This window comes from Gadus macrocephalus, chromosome 1 (assembly GCF_031168955.1).
Source record: "Gadus macrocephalus chromosome 1, ASM3116895v1".
Taxonomy (NCBI): domain Eukaryota; kingdom Metazoa; phylum Chordata; class Actinopteri; order Gadiformes; family Gadidae; genus Gadus; species Gadus macrocephalus.
The window spans coordinates 7,222-13,669 of record NC_082382.1 but is presented as its reverse complement, the minus strand read 5'-3'; the positions used below and the strand labels follow the sequence as shown (position 1 = coordinate 13,669).

General features: G+C 42.8%; 1 long non-coding RNA gene across 1 annotated transcript; it reads right to left on the bottom strand.

The window, feature by feature from the left end:
• Window positions 1–725: 725 nt before the first annotated feature.
• Window positions 726–5,844, bottom strand: LOC132464423 (uncharacterized). Its single transcript, XR_009527261.1, has 2 exons — window positions 4,774–5,844; window positions 726–1,272 (listed from the first exon to the last, which is right to left on the bottom strand). It is a non-coding gene; the product is annotated as an uncharacterized LOC132464423 (long non-coding RNA).
• Window positions 5,845–6,448: the final 604 nt, after the last annotated feature.

Genomic DNA, 6,448 nt, shown 5'->3' with positions numbered 1-6,448 from the left:
GCAGGCACAGGTGGAAGTGATGATACAGTCAGCGCTGTTGTTGGGGGCTTGTATACATTCACGACAGATGTTTCTTGGATTTTGCTGACCAGCCACTCCATGTTGCAGCCAGGTGGAGATTGGCTGGTGGCTGTCCAGCTTAACTCTTCCCGGACAAGGGTTGCCATTCCATGCGTCTTGCTGTGGATCGACTCAGCGAGGAGGAACCCAGGCAGCTTGAGGTTGTTGTCAGAAACCCAGTGTGTCTCTTGCAGGAGGACTACTGCCACTTTATTGGAATCGCTATTTCCTCAGCAGTGGAGATGTCCCTCTCGCTGAGTGTGCAGATGTCGCTTCCACATCTTCTTACCTTTGGGGGGAGGAGCGCGGCAGAAATAGCAGGCTGCTGCTCTAGGAATCTCTCGATCATGTCCAGCGCGCTGTTCCATCGTGTTGCGACATCCGTTTTTAATTTGTGCGCCGTAACTGTAGAAGTTTCTGTTTCCCCTGCAGTTCATGATTTGCGATGGTGCTGCGGTGGAAGAAGCCAGTTATTCGCCTGATCCTCCCAAGCAGTCGTGACACCGTAGTTAGCTTCAGAGCTCGTTGAGCAGCCAGGTTGAGAGTATGGGCAAAACACGTCATGTGCCAAGTTGTCAATCTGTGTAGCGGCGAGCATGTTCGCAGCATTATCAGTCACAATTAGAGGTTGACCGATATGGGTTTTTCTATAACCGATGCCGATGCCGATACTTAGAGGTCAGGGTTAACCGATAGCCGATATGGGCTGCCGATTTTTTTGGGCCGATTTTTAGGGCCGATATCTAAAAGTTTTCCCATTAGTTTGCATGCTAAAGCGTCACACTAATAATAAGTAGATGCACACAATTTGTTTTAACATTTTTTAACATTTATTGAACTCTGACTTGAACCTTGAGTCATACATACCAGTTTTGTTTGGGCGCAAGTGTTAACTGAAATATTCATTTAAAGAAAAATTTAATATTTTATAAATAAAATAAATTAACTTGGAAAATATAAAAATAAATTAACTTGGAAAATATAAAAATATGTTACATAAAAAATAAACAGTAGTACTGCAAACACACTAGCAACCAGCAACAAAATGAAAATGACATTTGACACAGTTTAAAGTGCATGTGTATATAAAACAGAACATAAAACATGTAAAACAAACATTTGTATATAAAACAGAATATAATTTGTATATAAAACAGAACCTCAAGTAAACAACTGAGCAGCATAAAACAGCTTCCCTGAGCAGCATTCTCACTACAATGGGTGCCCGGTCATTCAGCTGTTCAGCACCCAGGCTCTGGAACTCCCTCCCCCCACACATAAAACAGTCAGACACCATTACAACTAGGGATGGGCATAATTAATCGATGCTCGATAATTGATCGTTAAGAAATGCGTCGATCAATTTATATTGTTATCGATCAAAAGGACGTTGTGTTGCATACTGTGAGTCTTGAAGCATTTAATTGAATATAACCCTGCCGACTGGTGGAAAGTGAATGGAAGAAGGTTCCCCAGGCTGTCAAAGTTAGCGCGACAATACCTCTGCATCCCCGCAACTTCGGTCCCGTCAGAGCGGGTGTTTTCTGCTGCTGGACTGACAGTTACAAGGCTGCGTTCGCGTCTGACCCCCGAGCATGTTAACATGCTTATATTCCTAAACAAAAATATGTAGGCTGGAGTTACTGTATGCTATGGACGACAGTCACCACCGTATGTGAGTCGCTCTTTTCTTTCTTAATGTGTTGACTCTCGCTCCGCTTGGTGCCTCTTGGAGTCGTTACATTTTGCCAAAACTGATATTTTAGCAACAAGTCCAGCCTTATATATGTTCAATAAGGTATTGCTTTTAGATAGACTAGTTCATGCAATTGTTTGTAAATGGGTGGCTCATCTTTTTGTTGCGAGCCTTTTCCGCGCGCCGGCTGCAGGCATTATATGTCGGCCTTTTCCCCCCCTTTTTTTTCATAACAGTTATACAGTTTAATGCCCACTTTTAGCCTACTGCCTTTGTTTGATTATTGTTGTCCGATAAGTTCGCTACTTATTGTAATTGGAATAGGCTACAGATTTAGTCTTGTTGAATCGTTTCCAAACCTTTAAGAGCGCCTGTAGGCGCATTGTTCGGACTTTACGAGCGCCGCATAGGCCTATAACCTATAATGCCTGTATTTATTATTTTAAAACTGTTAAACAGTTGTAGGTCTTCAAGTTAACTGTATTGTATTAATTTTGGCCCATACATTATTGTTGGAATAAAGATTTCATTGATAAAAACATTAGAAAAAAAACATAGAAAAAAGTTAATGATTAATCGATAATTGATCGATAACTCTAGCGATGCTCGATCAAGAAAATTTCTTCAAATGCCCATCCCTAATTACAACCTTCAAGTCACAACTCAAAACTCACCTGTTCAAACTCGCACACAACGTCTAACTGATCACTGTTTTGATTGTTTTGTTTTTTTGTTTTGTCTTGTTTTTGTTTTATTTATTTCTTATTGCTTATGTTTATTATATATATATTTTTTTTTTTTCACAATGTCTTGTTTTTTAAAAAATGTATGATGACTATATGCTCTGTAAGGTGACCTTGGGTGTCTTGAAAGGCGCCTCTAAATTAAATGTATTATTATTATTATAAAACAGCTTCCCTGAGAAGCATAAAACAGCTTCCCTGAGCAGCATAAAACAGCAGCAGATTCCAAATTGTTTTTAAGAAAATGTATGAAAACATTGAAGAAGTTTTAAAGGAAATTATTGTAAACATGCAGTGCCTGAGTCTTCCTCACTTCTGAAAGTGCTTTCAGTACTCCCAGTTTAAGAACCGTAGGTTGTCATGCAGGAAACACAACTGTTCAGCATGTTCTCCAGTTAGTCTGCTTCTTTTATCATCATAAATATTCCCAATGACACTAAAAACTCTCTCACTAGGAACAGAGGATGGGGGTGGACAGAGGAATTTTCTAGCCAGTTGTGCAAGTAGGTGTAGGCGGGATGTGTTCTGTTTCCACCATTCCAGTGGCTGACCAGTCTGTCTGTCAATCAAAGGCTCACGGAGGTACTGCTTCAGCTGCTCAGAGATGTGATGCTCAATTTGCTCATCATCAGTCTCCTCAGCAGTACTTCCATGAGGCCCTAAGATGTTGGCATACATCTGTTCGAGAGCACTGGAGGCACCAGGTGATTCTTCCTCTCCCACCCTTCTCTGTTTCGGATCTGGTCCTTGGTCTTCCGTGGTGGCTATGTTCAGTTGCTCAGACACAATGGCATGCTCTTCTTTAATCCACTGTTTTGCCTTGGCCAGTGTGTCCATGGCAAAGACATGATTCTTGTAGCGAGGATCCAGCAGCGTTGCTAAAACCAAACATTTGGTCTCCTCGATTTTTGCGAACCTTTTCTCCAAACTTTGCAGCATCGTCTCCCTCAGAGTTTTTATGCCCCTTGTGTTAGGACCCTCTGACTGAAGCAACATTTTCAGCACTGCAATGCTTGGGATGACACTGGAGATGGAAGCCTCTGACCTGCTGATCTCGAGGGTAACTTCCTCAACTGGTTCCAGTGTGTCAATCAAATTGGCAATGATGTCCCATTGATCTGCTGTTGGAGTAGCAAATTTTCCATATTCTCCAGCATAGATGTTCACAGCGTGTTTCTGCTCCAGCATCCTCTGCATCATGTGGAGTGTTGAGTTCCAGCGAGTGGGTTCAGACTGAATGAGACTGTGCTGGGGAAGTCCAAGTTCTTTTTGAATATCTTTCAGATGCTGCTTTGCCAGCACGGAGTGGTTGAAATGTTTGGCTATGGTCTTTAACTTGGCATTAACGTCCAGCACCACTCGCTGACTGTTGATCCCATCGTTCACCACAAGCTGTATAGTGTGTGCACTGCAGCTGAGATCAGGTACGTCTGTCAGTCTGAGGCCTTTTACCATGTTAGCACCACTGTCACAGAGCACTAGCACAACTCTGTCATGGCTGATGTCCCAGTGCTTCAGCATGCTGATGAACATGTTGCTGATGTACTCCCCAGTGTGGGAGCCAGACATTGCCTTGGCATTTAGGATGACTTGTTTCCTTTCCCAGTTGTCATCAATGAAATTACATGTTAGACTCATCAGTGCTTCAGTGTCCCCTGACCAACAGTCTGTTGTGAAAGACAAAAAAGGGCCAGCATCCTCTGCAATGAGTGTTTTTATTTTCTTCTCCACTTTCGTAATGATACCATCTAGAACATCAGTGCGGTAGTGCTTCTCAGTTTTTAGTTTGTATCTGGGCTCCATTGCAGCCACCAGCCTCTGAAAACCAATACCTGAGACAAATGAAAACGGCTGATTATCTGTGGAAATCATTTCTGTAACTAAAGTGTCAAGTTTTTTTGACCTGGGATCTGAATTCTGCCATTTACGTTGGGCATCAAACATGTCCATTACAGTTGGCTGAGATACGTTGGCTGTAGAGGCAGCTGCTTCTTCTTTTTCCTTTTGTGCATCTTTGTAAGCTTGGAGGTGGTGGCACCTCAGGTGACTCCACAAATTTGTGGTGTTTTTCTTTTTTACCTTTTTCAGACCCCAAGCTCACCAGTCCATTGCAGATATTGCACTTGCCTTTCCCTGGTGTTGGCTCTGTGAAATGCTGCCACACTGGATTTGATTTTTGTTCTGCCATCAGACAGCAATTTCTACACAGAAGAAACAGACATCCTCAAGTCAGTGTACAACTCCAATATTCTATTCACATTAAAACAATTACACACTAATTTAGAAAAATGCGTAAAAGAAACAAAACCTTCCCTTATGTGTTGTTTTTGTTTTTAACCTTTTGCTTTTAAAACCAAATTACCATAATCTAGCAGTAATCACACAAATACATAAATAACAAAATAACTGTCATGATGCACAGACTTGCAAGGGCAATGCTAAACCCTTTGTGATTTCTCACATTCTTGACTATTAACGTTATACTACTTTACTGTGGACGTAGGCTATATACAGACATTGGTCTGAACACGTCACTTCATCAGGCTAACGATCCATTTTTATTCGCAAACACGTTGATAGAAACACACGCAGCTGCGCATGTTCTTGAGGTGAATTTTCTTTGATGTAAATAAGTTGGAAACTCGGCTATTGTCTGCGTCACCTAAACCACGCTTCTGAACAAATGTCATACACCGTTCTGAGCTGCTCCATGGCTGCTCTGTGTCTCCAAGCACGGAGCTGTCTGTGAGAGGGGCGGAGTAGCATAACGTAGCGCAACATAATGCCGCCTCCTCCACCCCACGAACAGAGGGACATTTTTCGACTCCAATACAGGAAAATTTAAGCAGAACTCATAACATTTGGGCCAACATATTACTGTAAGCAAGCAAGCTGCTACTAGATTTCGAGTAAAGTCCTTCAAGCTAACAGCAAGGACAAGTTAACTGTGAGCCTGTGAACTCAATCAGCTGTAGCCTTAGGTTACAGCTCTCGACGGTTCAATGCTTTTCGTTTTTTTTTTTTTTTTTTCCTTTCACTAAGTGAAGCAACACTTCATAGTTTACTTGTAACATATATAACCTAGTAAATATGTTACCACCATACAACTTTGAAATAGCAGAATTTAAGCCTTACCTTATCTCCCAGGATTACAAGTTTTGGGTTGGGGTCCTTCACATGCGTTCTGCCGGTACCAATAACACGGAGCTGCCCGCGGACATGCCTGACTATAAATCGGCGCTACTAAACACAGATATCGGCCGATGCCGATAGATTAAAAAATGACAAATATCGGCCCGATACATCGGCCGACCGATACATCGGTCGACCTCTAGTCACAATCACCAGATCTGCGACAGTCAGCTCCCATTCATTAGCAACGGAGTGAAACATGGCATTGACATTCACAGCCGTGTGGCTTTCGTGCATAACACAAGTTTGCAAAACACGGGATTCGAGCAGCCACATATCAGTTATATAGTGAGCGGTGAATGTCACAAAAGGCTGGGTTGCTCTCGATGTCCATGCATCACATGTTAGTGCCTCTCTGGTTGTTTTGGTTAAGGCACCGGCGACTTTTCTTTTAGTCTCTTGGTAAAGCTCCAGCACAGCTGTCTCAGTGAAAAACTTACGGGATGGTATGGCGTACCTCCGCTGTCTTCAACATGTAGATGAACCCCTCGTTCTCCACCACACTGTAAGGCCGTAAGTCTTTGGCGATGAAGCAGGCGATAGACCTGGTTATTTTCTTTGCCCGCTCGGAGTTGGCAGGGAGTTTGGTGAGGCACTGCAGTGTGCGTTGGTTTGCCGCTGGTGGCTGACTCTGCACCGTGTCCTTGAACCCTGGGTGATGCCTGATCATGTGTGTGTGTGCATTTGTGGTGTTCCCGAAGTACTTAACCTTAATTTTGCAAACCTTGCACACTGTAAAGCTCATCTCAAGCTCGGT